General features: G+C 44.0%; 1 protein-coding gene across 3 annotated transcripts in view; it reads left to right on the plus strand.

Annotated features, from left to right (window-relative positions):
- FRMPD4 (FERM and PDZ domain containing 4) overlaps positions 1–19,819 on the plus strand; it is a 553,304-nt gene that overhangs the window by 205,531 nt on the left and 327,954 nt on the right. The window contains exon 1 of one of the 3 annotated variants that reach the window (XM_044286282.1): positions 9,129–9,761. The exons of the other annotated variants lie outside the window; for them this stretch is intronic. The gene's annotated coding sequence lies outside the window, so the exon portion shown is untranslated. Of the gene's footprint in view, positions 1–9,128; positions 9,762–19,819 lie in introns of those variants that run through there. 3 annotated transcript variants of the gene reach the window in all.

Below are 19,819 nucleotides of genomic sequence, written 5' to 3' on the forward strand. Positions count from 1 at the left end.
TGAAGCGAGGCATTAACGTTCTGAACCTGAGCACAACCTGCATGACCAGGCACCTGCATGCAAAGCATGAACTGCAGTGGAGTAAACACCTTAAAACCAAGGAAGTCACTCAGGCTCCCCCTGCTACCTCTTCTGCTGCTGCCGCCTCGGCCTATTCTGCTGCTGCCGCCTCGGCCTCTTCCTCCGCCTCTGGAGGAACGTTGGCACCTGCCGCCCAGCAAACAGGGGATGTACCACCAACACCACCACCACCACCTCCGTCACCAAGCGTCTCAACCATGTCACACGCCAGCGTTCAGCTCTCCATCTCACAAACATTTGATAGAAAGCGTAAATTCCCACCTAGCCACCCTCGATCCCTGGCCCTGAATGCCAGCATTTCTAAACTACTGGCCTATGAAATGCTGTCATTTAGGCTGGTGGACACAGACAGCTTCAAACAGCTCATGTCGCTTGCTGTCCCACAGTATGTTGTTCCCAGCCGGCACTACTTCTCCAAGAGAGCCGTGCCTTCCCTGCACAACCAAGTATCCGATAAAATCAAGTGTGCACTGCGCAACGCCATCTGTAGCAAGGTCCACCTAACCACAGATACGTGGACCAGTAAGCACGGCCAGGGACGCTATATCTCCCTAACTGCACACTGGGTAAATGTAGTGGCAGCTGGGCCCCAGGCGGAGAGCTGTTTGGCGCACGTCCTTCCGCCGCCAAGGATCGCAGGGCAACATTCTTTGCCTCCTGTTGCCACCTCCTCCTTCTCGGCTTCCTCCTCCTCTTCTTCCACCTGCTCATCCAGTCAGCCACACACCTTCACCACCAACTTCAGCACAGCCCGGGGTAAACGTCAGCAGGCCATTCTGAAACTCATATGTTTGGGGGACAGGCCCCACACCGCACAGGAGTTGTGGCGGGGTATAGAACAACAGACCGACGAGTGGTTGCTGCCGGTGAGCCTCAAGCCCGGCCTGGTGGTGTGTGATAATGGGCGAAATCTCGTTGCAGCTCTGGGACTAGCCAATTTGACGCACATCCCTTGCTTGGCGCATGTGCTGAATTTGGTGGTGCAGAAGTTCATTCACAACTACCCCGACATGTCAGAGCTGCTGCATAAAGTGCGGGCCGTCTGTTCGCGCTTCCGGCGTTCACATCCTGCTGCTGCTCGCCTGTCTGCGCTACAGCGTAACTTCGGCCTTCCCGCTCACCGCCTCATATGCGACGTGCCCACCAGGTGGAACTCCACCTTGCACATGCTGGACAGACTGTGCGAGCAGCAGCAGGCCATAGTGGAGTTTCAGCTGCAGCACGCACGGGTCAGTCGCACTACAGAACAGCACCACTTCACCACCAATGACTGGGCCTCCATGCGAGACCTGTGTGCCCTGTTGCGCTGTTTCGAGTACTCCACCAACATGGCCAGTGGCGATGACACCGTTATCAGCGTTACAATACCACTTCTATGTCTCCTTGAGAAAACACTTAGGGCGATGATGGAAGAGGAGGTGGCCCAGGAGGAGGAGGAGGAGGAGGAGGAAGAGGGGTCATTTTTAGCACTTTCAGGCCAGTCTCTTCGAAGTGACTCAGAGGGAGGTTTTTGGCAACAGCAGAGGCCAGGTACAAATGTGGCCAGCCAGGGCCCACTACTGGAGGACGAGGAGGACGAGGATGAGGAGGAGGTGGAGGAGGATGAGGATGAAGCATGGTCACAGCGGGGTGGCACCCAACGCAGCTCGGGTCCATCACTGGTGCGTGGCTGGGGGGAAAGGCAGGACGATGACGATACGCCTCCCACAGAGGACAGCTTGTCCTTATCCCTGGGCAGCCTGGCACACATGAGCGACTACATGCTGCAGTGCCTGCGCAACGACAGCAGAGTTGCCCACATTTTAACCTGTGCGGACTACTGGGTTGCCACCCTGCTGGATCCACGCTACAAAGACAATGTGCCCACCTTACTTCCTGCACTGGAGCGTGATAGGAAGATGCGCGAGTACAAGCGCACGTTGGTAGACGCGCTACTGAGAGCATTCCCAAATGTCACAGGGGAACAAGTGGAAGCCCAAGGCCAAGGCAGAGGAGGAGCAAGAGGTCGCCAAGGCAGCTGTGTCACGGCCAGCTCCTCTGAGGGCAGGGTTAGCATGGCAGAGATGTGGAAAAGTTTTGTCAACACGCCACAGCTAACTGCACCACCACCTGATACGCAACGTGTTAGCAGGAGGCAACATTTCACTAACATGGTGGAACAGTACGTGTGCACACCCCTCCACGTACTGACTGATGGTTCGGCCCCATTCAACTTCTGGGTCTCTAAATTGTCCACGTGGCCAGAGCTAGCCTTTTATGCCTTGGAGGTGCTGGCCTGCCCGGCAGCCAGCGTTTTGTCTGAACGTGTATTCAGCACGGCAGGGGGCGTCATTACAGACAAACGCAGCCGCCTGTCTACAGCCAATGTGGACAAGCTGACGTTCATAAAAATGAACCAGGCATGGATCCCACAGGACCTGTCCGTCCCTTGTCCAGATTAGACATTAACTACCTCCCCATAACCATATATTATTGGACTCCAGGGCACTTCCTCATTCAATCCTATTTTTATTTTCATTTTACCATTATATTGCGATGCTACCCAAAGTTGAATGAACCTCTCCTCTGCCTGTGTGCTAGGCCTAAATATATGCCAATGGACTGTTGCAGTGGTGGCTGACATGAAGCCTGATTCTCTGCTATGACATGCAGACTAATTCTCTGCTGACATGAAGCCAGATTGTCTGTTACGGGACCTCTCTCCTCTGCCTGGGTGCTGGGCCTAAATTTATGACAATGGACTGTTGCAGTGGTGGCTGACGTGAAGCCTGATTCTCTGCTATGACATGCAGACTGATTCTCTGCTGTCATGAAGCCAGATTGTCTGTTACGGGACCTCTCTGCTCTGCCTGTGTGCTAGGCCTAAATATATGCCAATGGACTGTTGCAGTGGTGGGTGACGTGAAGCCTGATTCTCTGCTATGATATGAAGACTGATTCTCTGCTGACATGAAGCCAGATTGTCTGTTACGGGACCTTTCTCCTCTGCCTGGGTTCTGGGCCTAAATTTATGAAAATTGACTCTTACAGTGGTGGGTGACGTGAAGCCTGATTCTCTGCTATGATATGAAGACTGATTCTCTGCTGACATGAAGCCAGATTCTCTGTTACGGGACCTCTCTCCTCTGCCTGGGTGCTGGGCCTAAATTTATGACAATGGACTGTTGCAGTGGTGGCTGACGTGAAGCCTGATTCTCTGCTATGACATGCAGACTGATTCTCTGCTGACATGAAGCCAGATTCTCTGTTACGGGACCTCTCTCCTCTGCCTGTGTGTGTGCTGGGCCTAAATATATGCCAATGGACTGTTGCAGTGGTGGCTGACGTGAAGCCTCATTCTCTGCTATGACATGCAGACTAATTCTCTGCTGACATGAAGACAGATTCTCTGTTACGGGACCTCCCTCCTCTGCCTGGGTGCTGGGCCTAAATATATGCCAATGGACTGTTGCAGTGGTGGGTGACGTGAAGCCTCATTCTCTGCTATGACATGCAGACTAATTCTCTGCTGACATGAAGCCAGATTGTCTGTTACGGGACCTCTCTCCTCTGCCTGTGTGTGTGCTGGGCCTAAATATATGCCAATGGACTGTTGCAGTGGTGGCTGACGTGAAGCCTCATTCTCTGCTATGACATGCAGACTAATTCTCTGCTGACATGAAGACAGATTCTCTGTTACGGGACCTCTCTCCTCTGCCTGTGTGTGTGCTGGGCCTAAATATATGCCAATGGACTGTTGCAGTGGTGGCTGACGTGAAGCCTCATTCTCTGCTATGACATGCAGACTAATTCTCTGCTGACATGAAGACAGATTCTCTGTTACGGGACCTCCCTCCTCTGCCTGGGTGCTGGGCCTAAATATATGCCAATGGACTGTTGCAGTGGTGGGTGACGTGAAGCCTGATTCTCTGCTATGACATGCAGACTAATTCTCTGCTGACATGAAGACAGATTCTCTGTTACGGGACCTCTCTCCTCTGCCTGTGTGTGTGCTGGGCCTAAATATATGCCAATGGACTGTTGCAGTGGTGGCTGACGTGAAGCCTCATTCTCTGCTATGACATGCAGACTAATTCTCTGCTGACATGAAGCCAGATTGTCTGTTACGGGACCTCTCTCCTCTGCCTGTGTGTGTGCTGGGCCTAAATATATGCCAATGGACTGTTGCAGTGGTGGCTGACGTGAAGCCTCATTCTCTGCTATGACATGCAGACTAATTCTCTGCTGACATGAAGACAGATTCTCTGTTACGGGACCTCCCTCCTCTGCCTGGGTGCTGGGCCTAAATATATGCCAATGGACTGTTGCAGTGGTGGCTGACGTGAAGCCTCATTCTCTGCTATGACATGCAGACTGATTCTCTGCTGACATGAAGCCAGATCGTCTGTTACGGGACCTCTCTGCTCTGCCTGTGTGCTAGGCCTAAATATATGCCAATGGACTGTTGCAGTGGTGGGTGACGTGAAGCCTCATTCTCTGCTATGACATGCAGACTGATTCTCTGCTGTCATGAAACCAGATTGTCTGTTACGGGACCTCTCTGCTCTGCCTGTGTGCTAGGCCTAAATATATGCCAATGGACTGTTGCAGTGGTGGGTGACGTGAAGCCTCATTCTCTGCTATGACATGCAGACTGATTCTCTGCTGACATGAAGCCAGATTGTCTGTTACGGGACCTCTCTCCTCTGCCTGTGTGCTAGGCCTAAATATATGCCAATGGACTGTTGCAGTGGTGGCTGACGTGAAGCCTCATTCTCTGCTATGACATGCAGACTAATTCTCTGCTGACATGAAGCCAGATTGTCTGTTACGGGACCTCTCTCCTCTGCCTGGGTGCTGGGCCTAAATTTATGACAATGGACTGTTGCAGTGGTGGCTGACGTGAAGCCTGATTCTCTGCTATGACATGCAGACTGATTCTCTGCTGACATGAAGCCAGATCCTCTGTTACGGGACCTCTCTCCTCTGCCTGTGTGTGTGCTGGGCCTAAATATATGCCAATGGACTGTTGCAGTGGTGGCTGACGTGAAGCCTCATTCTCTGCTATGACATGCAGACTGATTCTCTGCTGACATGAAGCCAGATTCTCTGTTACGGGACCTCTCTCCTCTGCCTGTGTGTGTGCTGGGCCTAAATATATGCCAATGGACTGTTGCAGTGGTGGCTGACGTGAAGCCTCATTCTCTGCTATGACATGCAGACTAATTCTCTGCTGACATGAAGACAGATTCTCTGTTACGGGACCTCCCTCCTCTGCCTGGGTGCTGGGCCTAAATATATGCCAATGGACTGTTGCAGTGGTGGCTGACGTGAAGCCTCATTCTCTGCTATGACATGCAGACTAATTCTCTGCTGACATGAAGACAGATTCTCTGTTACGGGACCTCTCTCCTCTGCCTGGGTGCCGGGGCCTAAATATCTGAGAATGGACTGTTCCAGTGGTGGGTGACGGGAAGCCAGATTCTCTGCTATGGAACCTCTCTCCAATTGATTTTGGTTAATTTTTATTTATTTAATTTTTATTTTAATTCATTTCCCTATCCACATTTGTTTGCAGGGGATTTACCTACATGTTGCTGCCTTTTGCAGCCCTCTAGCTCTTTCCTGGGCTGTTTTACAGCCTTTTTAGTGCCGAAAAGTTCGGGTCCCCATTGACTTCAATGGGGTTCGGGTTCGGGACGAAGTTCGGATCGGGTTCGGATCCCGAACCCGAACATTTCCGGGATGTTCGGCCGAACTTCTCGAACCCGAACATCCAGGTGTTCGCTCAACTCTACTTGGCATCCTTTATCGTGTAGGATGGAGCTATATAAGGCCTCTACATCAAGGCTAGACAGCCAGGTGCCCACTTCACACTGGACCCCATCTAGTTTCAAAACGTCCATTGTATCTCTCACATAGGATGGGAGCCCTTCCACAAATGGTCGTAAAATTGTGTAGACAGATGTGCTAATATTTGATGTCAGGCTCCCAATCCCGGACACAATAGGTCTCCCTTTTAGCGGTGTCAGTCCCTTATGCAGTTTTGGCAAGCTATAAAATGTTGCCAACACTGGATATTCCGGACTCAAAAATGCGAATTCATTCTTACTTATGAGGTTCTGCGCTTGAGCTTTAAGCAAAATGTAATTTAGTTCCTTCTTGAACCTTGGCATGGGGTCATGTGCAAGTTTGTTATATGTCTGATGGTCAGTCAGAATCCTCCTACACATCTCCTCGTATTGTTCATATCCCAGGATAACAATATTGCCCCGCTTGTCGGACGGCTTAATCACAATTTCTGTGTCCTCCTCCTTTATTCGCCGTTTCTAAATGAAAACTGTGTGGCTTTTTATTCTTATTCATTTTTTCTCCTTTTTTACATTTAGAAGCATGATTTAATGATATGCTATCCACCCTTGAAATGTTTTATTACATTGTGCTGTTTTGAAGGAGCTCAATCACTCTAACCTGTGTCCCAGGGAGCCAAGGGAGGGTCCATGGTGTTTGTTTGTGTGTATGTACAGATGTAGCCAGCACCAAAATCAGTGGGATAGTGCACCATCCCAGCAGTGTAACTCAACACCACCTTTAACCTTTACAAGCTTTGCACATAATTAAACAGAGTTAGTGAGATAAGCTAGTGGGATAACGCATCAGGTTTGACGTTAATGCTGTCTATATCTGTATATCTGTGTATGTTTTTAGACCTGCTCTGTAATGCCTGATGAAGGGACCTTCTACTTCATTAAGCCACAAGGGAAATATATATTTTTAAAATTTTCTGTTGTCTAAACCTTGGGTGAGTTTTATAGTATGGTGCATCCTGTAGTCCAAAAAATACCATAAATACTTTGGGTTCCATTCTGTTACCGAGTTTATTTGTGCTGAAATCTGCAACTACTCACGCATGGCTATCCACAACTGGATGTTTTAAATGTAGACATGCTAGATTTAAAGCTTGTCAATATTTGAAACCTAGTAAAGAATTCAGCTCTTATGTTAATAAAGGCATATTAGAAGCCATATTAATTGTAGCAGTAAATATGTCATCTATTTGGCTTCTTGTGACAGCTGTCAGAAACATTATGTCAGCTGCACAACCAGTCCTTTATGAATGCACGTCAGTAAACATATTTCTTATATATCTAACCAAATTGTGGCCAATGTTTCAGTGCTTTCTAAACGTTATAACGATTGTCACAACAGCATTGTTTTTTGTTCTAATTTTTCATTTATAGGGATTGTCCAAACCTATTTGTGGTGGTGACTGCTCCAGGAAACTCAGTTTGCATCTGGAGTTCCAGAGGGTTAAACTCCCATCAGGATCTAATTTACTTTTTTTGCTTTGCTGGCTGTTGTTGACCCAATATCATATTTTTGTACATTCATTGAGTGTATATATATATATATATATATATATATATATATACTTATTAAATCACCACCCTTGAGGTGTGATGCTTTCCTTAAATGGTACTTCCACACCTGTTGTTTAATGAACTTATGTAACGTAATGAACTTGTAAGCGTACCTGTGTACCCCCATAGTGGATGTTTTATTTGATTGAATAAAAAAAGTCTCTTCAGGATCCCTATTTCAGTGCTGGATATTGTTTTCCACAATTCTCATGACTGTATCACTCCTGTTTAAAGTTCATGAATTAATTGCAAGCAGGCTGCAATAAAGGTTCCAACTGGGTGTTATCAGTGTGGGGCGGGGTTGGGGTGGTCCTTGTCTGATGCTATCCAATCAGTGCTTCCAGTGTCAGACTGTGCAGGGACAAAACCTCAAGTGTTTACACCCAGTTGGATCTTTATTGCAGACTGCATGCAATTCATTCATAAACTTCTAGAAGAAATAATAGAGGAATGGCACTACATAGTGTTATAATTATAGATGCCACAGAATTATTATTGTATGGGGAATGAATATGCAAAGAGGTGTCTCTCTAGAAAGAGAACCATCTCGCCAGTGCCACAATTGGAAGTGTCCCCCTATGAATCAAGATCTGACTTGCCTTGGGATTTGACAAGGAATATAGCCAAGCCAGATATCCATCTGTATACAGGTGTTTCAGGGTGCTTGCCCCTCATCAGTATAGAATAGGATTTAGGCTGTTTCAGTGTGATGCCTTAAATGTGACTTAAGCAGGGTGCTGAATCTCCTTAAAGAGACCAGTCCTTTATGGAGAGTCACTAGAAGTACTCTATGATATAGAGATTTTTTGCCAATACTCCATGGGAAATTAATATATAAAGAGGAATCTCCCAAGAAAGGGAACACTCTTGTCAGTGCCACCTTTTGGAAGTGGTTCCCTATGAGTCAAGATGCGACTTTCCAATAAGCCTTGGGATTTGACAAGGGAATGCAAATAGTTATTCAGTTCAGGAGATAAAGTGGTTCCAAAGGAAGAACTTCCCCTTGTTTTTTTCTTAGTTTTTTTCTTTTAACAGCAGACAGTGGAACTTGGCTGATAAACCATACTCTATACCAGTGATGGCTAACCTTGGCACTCCAGCTGTGGTGAAACTACTACTCCCAGAATGCTCTATTTATTTCTATAGAGTTCTGAGAGCAGCCAAGCAAGCGGGGCATCTTGGGAGTTGTAGTTTTACCACAGCTGGTGTGCCAAGGTTAGCCATCACTGCTCTATACAGTATCAATAAGACCTAAATAAAAGAAGTAATGGCAGTCTGATGCTAATATTTTGTTTCTGAAAGTTTGGATTGACACCTATTCCAATGTCCTTGCTTCAGAACAGTGTTAGTAATCGTAGAGCAGTACAGACAGGCCACTAAAACGCTTTAATCTCTGTTTCTTCGTTTTAATGATCCAGCAGCCTTGTGTATTGTAAAGAATGTGAGGCAGTGTAATTGGGCTGGCTAATACCAGGCAGTGTAACTCTACAGCATGGCTGTAATGAGAGCTCATTGGGAATGCAGTCCTAGGCTGTCTCAGCATTAGGCATTCTCCTCATGTTTCACATAAATGCATCCTGTCCTCATGAGAGGATGGGCAGTGCATTCCTCTTCCACATTCAAAGTGAATGTTAGCAAAAGGAAGATAATAGCAAATACAGAACAACCTTAGCATTTCAAGCTCAAAGATCAAGTCCTTTGGATGTTTTTTTTTTTTTTTTTACCACTAGTTCCATTGAATGAAATATAAATATCTCTAAATATAGAGAGTTTTTCTTTTGCTAGAATTCTGGACTGCAGTATTGCGTGAGCTACCTAGCGGAGGACAGCAGCATAGGATACCACCCCGAGATGGATCTTACATGACGGGATTTAGCTTTTTCACCTGTTGTCGGATGCTTTGCTGGTGTATAGACACCGACGATGGAAAGGCATTTTTTATTGCAAACTGATATTTTTCCATTTTTGCTTTGGCACCTTCTATTGCTCAGCAGTGCCTCTTAATTTGGACTATTGTATTTCATATACCAGCCTGAAAGCAGAAGCTGTGACTTTGTCACAGTCCACGAACCATATTATTTAGCATGAATGGGCAGAAGCAGCAGCAGCATCAGAAAGACGAGCCAGAGGAGACTCTTGAATGTGAACTTGACATGTTTATCCACAATGTATTCAAAGGGAGCTGCTGAGTTCAGACACAGCTACCCCTCTCTCTGTGAGCTGCAGGCATCACTTTACCATTATACTCTTGGGGGACAGGCTACAAAAAGCAAGGGGAAGGTAAGATTTACAATTATTCTCAAGCGCCTTCATTTTTGTAGTCAGAGAGTGTGACTGTACTTTTAAAAGGAAAGGCAAAGGCAATTTGTCACTGTGACAGTAATGGCATTTGCTCTAGGTAAGGCAATAGGTAAATAAACTATGTTAGCATTGTCTCCAGGATGAAACCTTGCACTACTAGAAGGTATTATTTCCTCAATATGATATGTGTGCTGCATGTTTATGTAATAGATCATGGCATTTTATGATGTAGCAGAATTCAGTTAGTCTGGTGCAGCAGATATGCAGAATATTTTACCTGGCAAAGCACACGCACTATACCAATGCACTTTGTGGTTTTCCATAGGTAGGTAATCTACTTGGAGATCTAATAATAAATAAACCTGTACAGTGAAAAAGTTAAGTGCCCATGCTGTGCTTACATGCTCTATTTAATAGGATGTCCCTTTATACAGCGTCTATGTCTGTATTCTGTAGAACGCAGTCATCCTTTGATGGTGGGTGCAAAACAAGCACAAGACAAATAGTCCTGGGTTATAGATCTCAGAATACAGTGATGAATTATTCCAGGGCTGAACATCTCCTTACTAGTAGAATATGGGCTTCTTGACATGAACGTTGATGGCAGCAGTTTGTCAAAAATAGTAGTTCCTTTTTTTACCCCCATGATTATGAAATTATAGTGTAACGGAAATCTAATGATGTTCTAGCAGAGAGCAGAAGCTTAACACTGTGCTATCTTCCACGTCTTGGTCGGTATGTTATATGTACTGTGAGTGTGTATGTGTGCCAATGTCTAGGACAGCTGTTATCTTAATCTAAAACCTGTATCTAGTCCATGCATTATGTTCATTACTATTACTGTAATGTAAACCTTCATTATACGGTATAAACTGGCACAGGAGACAGGCCACACTGAATATAATGGAAAGTATTTGTTTAAGTGTGCCTTACTTTAAAGCAGTTGTGACTAGCTCTAGAATGTGCTGAATCATAAGCCTCATTCCTGGTACCACTTGTGGCAGTGTACGCCATTTAACTCTTTCATCTCTGGAATTCAGACACCTAACTTGGATGAGATGTATGTTTCTGAAATACTGGTCTGAAACGAATTGCTGGCTGCTTGCGAATTAAAATCCCCAAAGTCCACTTAGTTTTCTGTTTTTTCTTTTATTGCAGGAGAACATTTCAGCGAGTATTTTCATGGCGTGTAGTTGATATATTTTTGCCATAGAATACACATCTGTAACTTTTATTGTTATGTTCATATTTATTAGCTAGTAAAAAGCCAGAATTTGGAACTTCATGGTCTTGGTTATAGTACTTAATAGCAGAGGTTGTGTCATCATTTTTTGCATTTAATAGATGCATTGTGCCTATTTCTTATATGATCTGGAAATAAAACTTTTAATTGATAATAATTAATAAATGGGAGATTTATCAAGTCCTGGACATCAGAATTAGGTAGAGGCTTTGCGACTTTTTGGGGTCACGTACGCAAAAATGTTGTGGCCTTTTGTGGACTGCACCCCCCAGCGTCACCTACAGATTTTGAATGAAAATTTGGTCAGAATTTCAGAGTAGATCACTTTGCACTTGTGTCAAATTTATTATTACCGAGCACTATTTTAATAAATAACTAACTAACTAACCTCAAATACACCTACAATGATATAGTCCACCCAGAATAAATATATAAAGGGTTGTCTAGGATTGACTTAATTTTACCCCCACTCTGCTCGACCTATGAAGGGAAGCATACTTACCTGCTCCCAGCTACTCATTTCTGTCTCCATGGGTCCCTAGGTGTCTTCACTGCACTTTGGTCCCTACATGTAAACTTCAGGCATGCACATTGTCACATGCCAATGACTTGCCTCAGCAGTGACAAGTCCCTCAAGCAGTATGTTATCCAGCAGTGATATGCTGCTTGGGGACACATCACCACTGAGACCGGTCATAGGCTGCAATGGAGCACGTGACCACGTCCATGCTGGAAGTCTACATGTGGTGAACAAAGCACAATTAAGAAAGCCAAGGGCCTACTTGGGGATGTCAGTCTTTGGACATAACTTTTCTGTTGTCCATCCAGGTCTGGGAGAACTCGGACAAGTGCTGCAGATAGCACACCGTGGGGATGAATTTGATTTGGACTGAATCTGACAATTGATTTGAGTGAATCAGAGCCAAAACAAATTTCAAGAACTTTCCAATCAGTTGTAAAATCAAAATACAAAGGTGTATTTCTCAAGGACTAAAGATGAATGAAAAATGTATGTTAAAAAGTATCTAAATTTAAAGGCAAAATATCACATTCTAGATTTATAATGCTTGGGTGCCCACCTCCATTGTGTGTGGATTCAATATATCTCATTATTTTGCAGTTGTTTTATGCCTTCAGTATTTCAGGAGGTATAAAACCTAAGTCAAGACATAATCTGAGGCTGGTTTTTGCTCACATGTTCAACAATGAAGCAGTAATCAAACCTATAGGTGATGTCTTGGACTCTACACTTCTACCTAGTAAGGCCACATACACATTAGTGCATTTTGGCAGACTCAGGGGACTCTTGTGAGTTAAAAGGATACTACATTTTCAGAACTTTGTGTATCAATTCCTCAAGACATCTCTGTTTTCTGTCTTTTAATGGCCCTTCATTGTTCATTTCTAGTCGGTATAAATTGTGGTCATGTGACAGAGGTGCACATCTGACCACATTTGCAGTACAGTTGTAATCTTCTAATGAGCTCTATGTGATCAAAATACGTCTCGTATTGGATCTCTGTAAGCAGACATCAAAACTGTGAGGAAAAATATGCTGGAAGCTTGCATAACTTTTTATTATACAATGACTTGCTGAATCAAATACCCCTTTAGTTCTGAAATAATGTGTAAAACACTTCTCGTTAAAATAGTGGAAGTTAAAAAAACAATGCTCTAAGCATAATGTACCAAAAGATAGAAAGATTATACTGTACTACAAATTCAACACTATGTCTATGAACATATTTGAAAGCTAAAACTTCTGCTGAGAAACTTCATGAGAAGGCACATTTTCACATGCACTAAACAGTCTGTCTGCTGTTATAGACACTTCTAAATAGCACAATAACAATAACCATAATGATACTAATAATAATCATGCTCTTTCTTTAAGTTCAGTAGAGTAATATCAGTTATACTTCGTTTTTTTGGGAAGCTGTTGACGTAAATACACTTATCAAATGCATTCCTGTGATAGCTCTCAGAATGTGAATATCCTATTGGACCGGAGCAAAGTCAAAATACTTAGCCAAGGCATACCTAATCACACAGTACAATGCAATCCACGATTATCTACAGCAGAGTTGCAGTTTGCATAAACCTTCCCACAATCGGCACAGCTCATTTTTCTATGGGTTACAAGCCTATTATATCTCAAAAGTATATATTTTTTTATGTTCATGCCAGAACAGTCGGGACTACTTTGGTACAGACACTGGGACAGTTTTAATAATACTATAGATGGCATCGACTGAAGGGCCCTTTACACTGGACAACTCAGCAGGCGATTGTTGGAAAGGAATGGTTCCTTCCCAGCAAGCGCCTTATCTTCAGTGAAGGAGACCACTGCTCTTGCATGCGGCGATCTCCTCCACAGTATAGGGAGGAGCGATCGCTTACTCCAACTCTCGTCCCCATACAGAATCATTGTTTGCTGGCAGCAGAACACTGCTTAGATAGCACAATCTGCTGCCAGCAATCTGCTGCACAAACAAACATATTACCCCACAAACGAACCTTTCAATTGTTCATCGGGTAATCATGGCACCTTTACACCACCAGATAATCGCTAACAAGTGTACCTATGAATGCTCATTACCGATAATCTGACAGATTTTGTAATGGGGCCCTTAGATTGGCTGCCTAAAAATGCCCTAGATTTATCACCGTGGCTCAGGCTGGATAATAAATTTGATGCATGGCTAGACACTTTTGTCTAACTTTAGACAAGCTACTAGCAGAAGGTCCCGGCTTCACACGGGTATATTTCATCTATTTCATTTAATGTTTGTGTATGTCATTAAAAGATATCGGCAGTATCCTTCATAACAGTGATCTCTACAGCACCCTGCCCTTAACACTGACCTCCATAGGGAACCATCCCCTTAACTGTGACCTCCACAGTAACTGTCCCCTTAATAAAGACCTCCACAGTGCCTATCCCCTTATCAGTGACCTCCACAGCAGCCTGCCCCTTTAACAGTGACCTTGACAGCATCCAGCCCCCTTAACAGTGACCTCCACAGCAGCCTGCCCCTTTAACAGTGACCTCCACAGTGGCTGCCGCTTCATTAGTGACCTCCACAGTACCCATCTCTGTCTCCTTAACAGTGGCCTCTACAGCAATCTGCCCCTTAACACTGACCTCCATAGCGGACCAACCCCTTAACTGTGACCTCCACAGCAGCCTGCTTTCAGACTCCCTGTCCTCCATCTGGCGCAGGGCCTGGACAGACACAGGAATGTTCTTTTGAACAGCTCACTCTCAGACAGCAGCACTGTGCTGTCTGAGCATGAGCTACAGGGAGAAAGTCACCCTCCCTTGATCCCCTGCAGCTGACAGAAGTTTATTTTTGCCTTCATTTTTTCAATCCCCTCAGCTGCAAAGGAGGGGGCGTGGATTAGCATGACCTGGGGGCAGGGTTTTTAAGTCTGTTTTTTCAGGGTGGCCTGAATGGCCACCCTACCTGCCCCTGAATGGAGACCTCCACAGCACTCCGCTCCCTTAACAGTGTCAACTACAGCGCCGTGCCCCTTTAAAGCGGACCTGCAGCAGTAAAGAAAAATGGCTGGGTTGTTATGGAAACCTGGTGTAAAACTTTGTGTATATGGAGACTAATGGCCTGCAAGCTTCTATTGGCTGATAAGCATGTGACCAGGCTTCTATGGGCTAATGCATTTTTTGGGACTATCTCACGCAGGGATGTCCTTTTGAACAGCTCACTCTCAGACAGCAGCCTGTCCTATCTGAGTGTGAGCTGCAGGGAGAAAGTCCCCGTCCCTCCCACCCCTGCAGCTGACAGAAGTTGATTTTTACCTTCATTTTTTTAATCCCTGTCGGCTGCGGAGTGGGAAAGGGCGTGGCCTAACTGGATTGGGTGTGTGGCTTAGTGGGACCCGGGGGCGGGTTTTTAAGTCCTTCTTTTGAGAGTGGCCTGAAAGGCCACCTTACCAGCCCCCTGAACTGTCACCTTCACAGCACTCCGCTCCCTTAACAGTGTCATTCATAGCTCTCTGCCCCCTTTAAAACTGACCTGCAGCAGTGAGGAAAAAATGGCTGGGTTGTTATGGAAATCTGTTGTAAAACTGTGTATATGTGGAGACTAAGGACCTGCAAGCTTCCATTGGCTGATAAGGGACATGTGACCGTTTGTATGGCAGTTAGGATATGAAGAGAAAGACCTGCAGGCTTCTATTGGCTAATGTAGGTCATATGATGTGCCATATTTGCATTTTTGGGGAATATCTCAGGAACGGTACATGCTAGAGAGCTGTGACCCCCACAAGATTTATTTCAAGGTAGCAAGGGATGTGTATACATTTCGTTGAAATCGATGGTTGCGTTTTTGAGTGATCGCGGAACATATTGGCATGCATACATATACATGTATATATATATATATATATATATAAATATATACATACAGTGCTTTGCGAAAGTATTCATCTCCTTGACTTTTTTTCATGTTTTGGTGCCTCACTACCTGAAATTGACATGGATTGTTTGAGGATTTGCATAATTTAATTTACAGAAAATGCCCACAACTTTGAAGATGTTCATTTTTTTTATTGTGAAGCAAACAACCAATAGGACAAGATAACAGAAAAAGTCAATGTGCATAACTACTCACCCCTCCTAAAGTCAATACTTTGTAGAGCCACCTTTTGCAGAAATCATGGCTCCAAGTCACTTTGGATAAGTCTCTATGAGCTTGCCAAGTCTTACAACTGGGTTTTTCCTCAACTCTGAGGAAAACACGGCTGCTGAAAAACATCCCCACAGCATGATGCTGCCAGCACCATGTTTCACAGTGGGAATGGTGTTTGGGTGATGTAATGTGTTGGGTTTGCGCCAGACATAGCATTTTCTTTGATGGCCGAAAAGTTTAATTTTAGTCTCATCAGATCAGAGCACCTTCCTCTGTACATTTTGTGAGTCTCCCACGTGCCTCTTCGCAAACTCACAACGTGCCTTTTTGTTTTTAGCTGAAAGTAGTGGCTTTCTTCTGACCACTGTGCCATAAAGCTCAAATCTATGGAGCGTACGGCTTATTGTTGTCCTATGTACAGATACTCCCGTCTCTGCTGTGGAACTCTGCAGCTACTCCAGGGTTACCTTAGGTCTCTGTGCTGCCTCTCTGATTAATGCCCGTCTTGCCTGGTCCATGAGTTTTGGTGGGCGGCCGTCTCTTGGCAGGTTTGTTGTTATGCCACATTATTTCCATTTGATCATGATAGATTTGATAGTGCTCCTGAGGATCATCAAAGATTTGGATATTTTTTTATAACCTAACCCTGACTTGTACTACTCAACAACATTGTCCCTTACTTGTTTAGCGCGTTCCTTGGTCTTCATGGCAGTATTTGGTAAGTGATGCCTATTGCTTAGGTGTTGCAGCCTCTGGTTTGTATTTGTAATGACAGATCATGTGACACTTAGATTGCACACAGATAGACATAATTTCACAAACTATGTGACTTCTGAAGGTAATTGGTTGCACCAGAGCTTTTTGTAGGCTTCCTAACAAAGGGGGTGAATACATATGTACATGCCAATTTTCTGTTTTCTATTTGTAAACTTAGACTATTGTTTTCTGATCCATCACATAAAATTCAGATTAACAAAACATTGAACTTAAGGCTGTAATGTAACAAAACATGAAAAAAGTCACGGGGGTGAAAATTTTTGCAAGGCACTGTATAAACATCCTTCTTTATATATATATAGATTGGTTGGCTTAGTTTAAGGCACAGTTTTATGCCACAATTGTTTGGCAAATCCGGTTCTAAATGTTGTATAACACCATGCACTTAGGGTCTGTTGAAATCCAAAAGTTAAACCAGAGAGTTTATTTAAATTCTTTTTTTTTTTTTTGCATTAGAGAGATATTATCTTTACCCTACGTTTTTCATATTATAAAGTACAAATGGTAAGAAACTTTACTAACTTGAAAGCACTAATAATTCAGATTTTAAGAAAGTCGGACTATAATGTTACAGAGGTCAAGCAAAGAGAAGGTAAAACTGTTCGTGGGATTTTAGGCAAAATGTGAACTACAGTACATCATGACTTTCCTGCTAGATTAGTCACACTTTTCCTCATACGTGTAAGCTTTTAGGCTTTTGCTAAAACAGCATAAAAGGACCAGGCTGAAAAGCAGACAACCTTGGGAAGTAACCTACAGTGTATTTCAAATAATTGAAACTCCATAAAGATTTTTCATAAGTCTTGTCGGCCTATTATGTAATATCACTTAGAGCTGCAGTAGCATCAATCATATTTAATTCACTTGTAGTGAAAAGTCTGGGATAGCTTAATGTGGTAAGAATACATTGTCTAATTTTCCAGTATAATTTCCTATAATTTGGTTTGTAAGTGTTTTGTGACCACAGCTGCAGAGGGGGCAGTGTTATCATAGTAGCATCTCATTAAAGGGATTCTGTCACCTTATCAAATGCGCCTGTGGCTCTATTATCATATAAAACAGGTTTATATAACCTGTCACTCACGTCACAAATGTGTCCAAGGGTACGTCTCATGATGCTGGGTGCCCGACTGCAGCCATCTCCTTTTGGTGCCCAGCCCAATCGATCAAAAATTTAATTTTTCTCTATGACATATCAAAAAAATGTTTTGAAAAGTTAGTGATACTTTAAAACGTGATAAAGCACACTCTCAGCACATGCCTGGCCCATAGGAACCTTTGGGGAAATCTTGGGGAGCATTTGCATACTGTTTTTACACTATAAAGTGTGTGTGACCAGACCTGCCATCAACATAGGCAAATATTGGGGCCCACTGCTGTTCTTTACTCTACATATTCATGTCCTGTGTAGTTTTCCTCACAAATGATACTAAGAAAAACTACACTGCACATGAATATTTTCTCTTACCTCCCATGTAGATTGTCCTTAGACAGAAGACATTGGGGAAAATGTTTCAAGATATTTCCTTATTTTTAGCCTTTCCTTAGTCTCTCTAACCTCTGTTCCTGTGGAATCTCAAAATCAGGCCTACTGTATAAAAGTTAGAAACACTAACAGTGAGCTATATTAATTTATTAAAAGATTTTCTATGCCCAGAAGCCCTAATAGTATTCTTCTTTATAGGCATAATATGCTTATATATACAGTTAGGTACATATATATTTGGACACAGACAACATTTTTCTAATTTTTTAAATTACAGTGAATGTCAGTGGCTTACCCACATGCACAACCGTGATTGTGTGCTCACTCCAGGGGCAATACCCCAAGCCCCGGAAGATAGACAAAAGTGATAAGAATTAAAGGTTGGAGGGCACTCCATTGCCAGGAGATCAAATGGAGATTAGCACTTTCATTCAAATAAAAACCTTATTTATTGATGTGTAGTAAAATATATATAAAAAATAGCAATAGCTATAGAGTATGCGTGTTCTTGGCAAAACACCAGTCTGTAGTCTATAATAGTACCAGTACTCTGCTTTAGGATGAATCCTTGTTTGGAACCCCGTATGGAGGGTCTGTGTGGATACCAGTGCTCAATCCTTATATCAGGTGTAATTTGCTGTTTATTGAGCGATTGTAATGACCGGTGTCACGCACAGGGAGGAAAACAGGGAAAGCCCTGCCCAAGGGAGAGGGAAAGGTGGTGACCCCTAACTCACCTTGCGGCTGGCACCTGACTGCCCTGACGTCCCTAGACGGGTTCCTCACCCGTGCGGCGATCACGTGCCTAAACCCTGGCTTTCCCTGAAATGAGCCCTAGATAGTGAACGGGCCGGTGGGATCGCTAGTCCACACCACTGCACTGAGAGGGAAACACCAGGGAGAGGACAGACAAATACAGACAAACACATACACTCAGGTGGGCGACCACAGCAGTCCACAAAGGTCCAACAGGGATCCGGAGGGTAGCGTTCTGAATCAACAGTCAGAGAACGCAGCAACACAGCTCCAGTGGGTCAGGATAGATGTCCAGGCAGGAAGCTCTATCTCTGGCAACCAGAGAAAAGTGAGAGAGGAATATAAGGAGGTTTGGGAGTGCTGGACAAGGAACAGCTGAGGAGAAGGAGCTACGGATCCCTGAGTGAGCCAAAAGGGTTTGCATAGCAAACCCAGAAAGCTACCATAAGGAAAACAGCCCTATCTTAAATAGAGCGTGCAGCCAACCGCTGCGACTTCCTGACCCCGGGTATAACGGAGTCAGGCCTGGTTCTCGATACCCTCGTGACAGCGATGCCCCCCACCCAGAGCGTTATTCCAACAGAGTCCACAGAAGGTTGTAACAATTAATCAAATGGTATGATACAGATAAAACAAAAATATATGCATATATTTGATTTAAAAAAATTGTGCATAAATAGTGAAAAAAAGAGTGAAAAAAAATATATAGAAATATAAAAAAAAAAAATTATTAAAAATAAAAAAACGCAGATATAATATTAATATAAATATAAATCTAGTGCAAATTTGTGAATTGAAGACCGCTGCAGAAGAGGATAGATATGTCTAATACAGATTCTTCAGTGATCACATTGATAACCAGTCCCGCTATATTGCAGTATGATGATTTTGCCAGGAAGTCAATATCCTGAAGTGTACGGTAGATTGAAATTCAAAGTGTCCTCCTATAGTCCATTACATCAATCACCCTTTTTGGGATTAAACCAACAGCTCTAAGTTCACTGTATTATGAGGGATATAGATATCGGAGGTGTATATGTATATGTCCACACTGTCCAAACACCTCTGTAGTCCTCTATAGGTTACCGCTGTTCTATTACTGCGGTGTTATAAATAACGCTGTACT

This window comes from Bufo gargarizans, chromosome 3 (assembly GCF_014858855.1).
Source record: "Bufo gargarizans isolate SCDJY-AF-19 chromosome 3, ASM1485885v1, whole genome shotgun sequence".
NCBI lineage: Eukaryota > Metazoa > Chordata > Amphibia > Anura > Bufonidae > Bufo > Bufo gargarizans.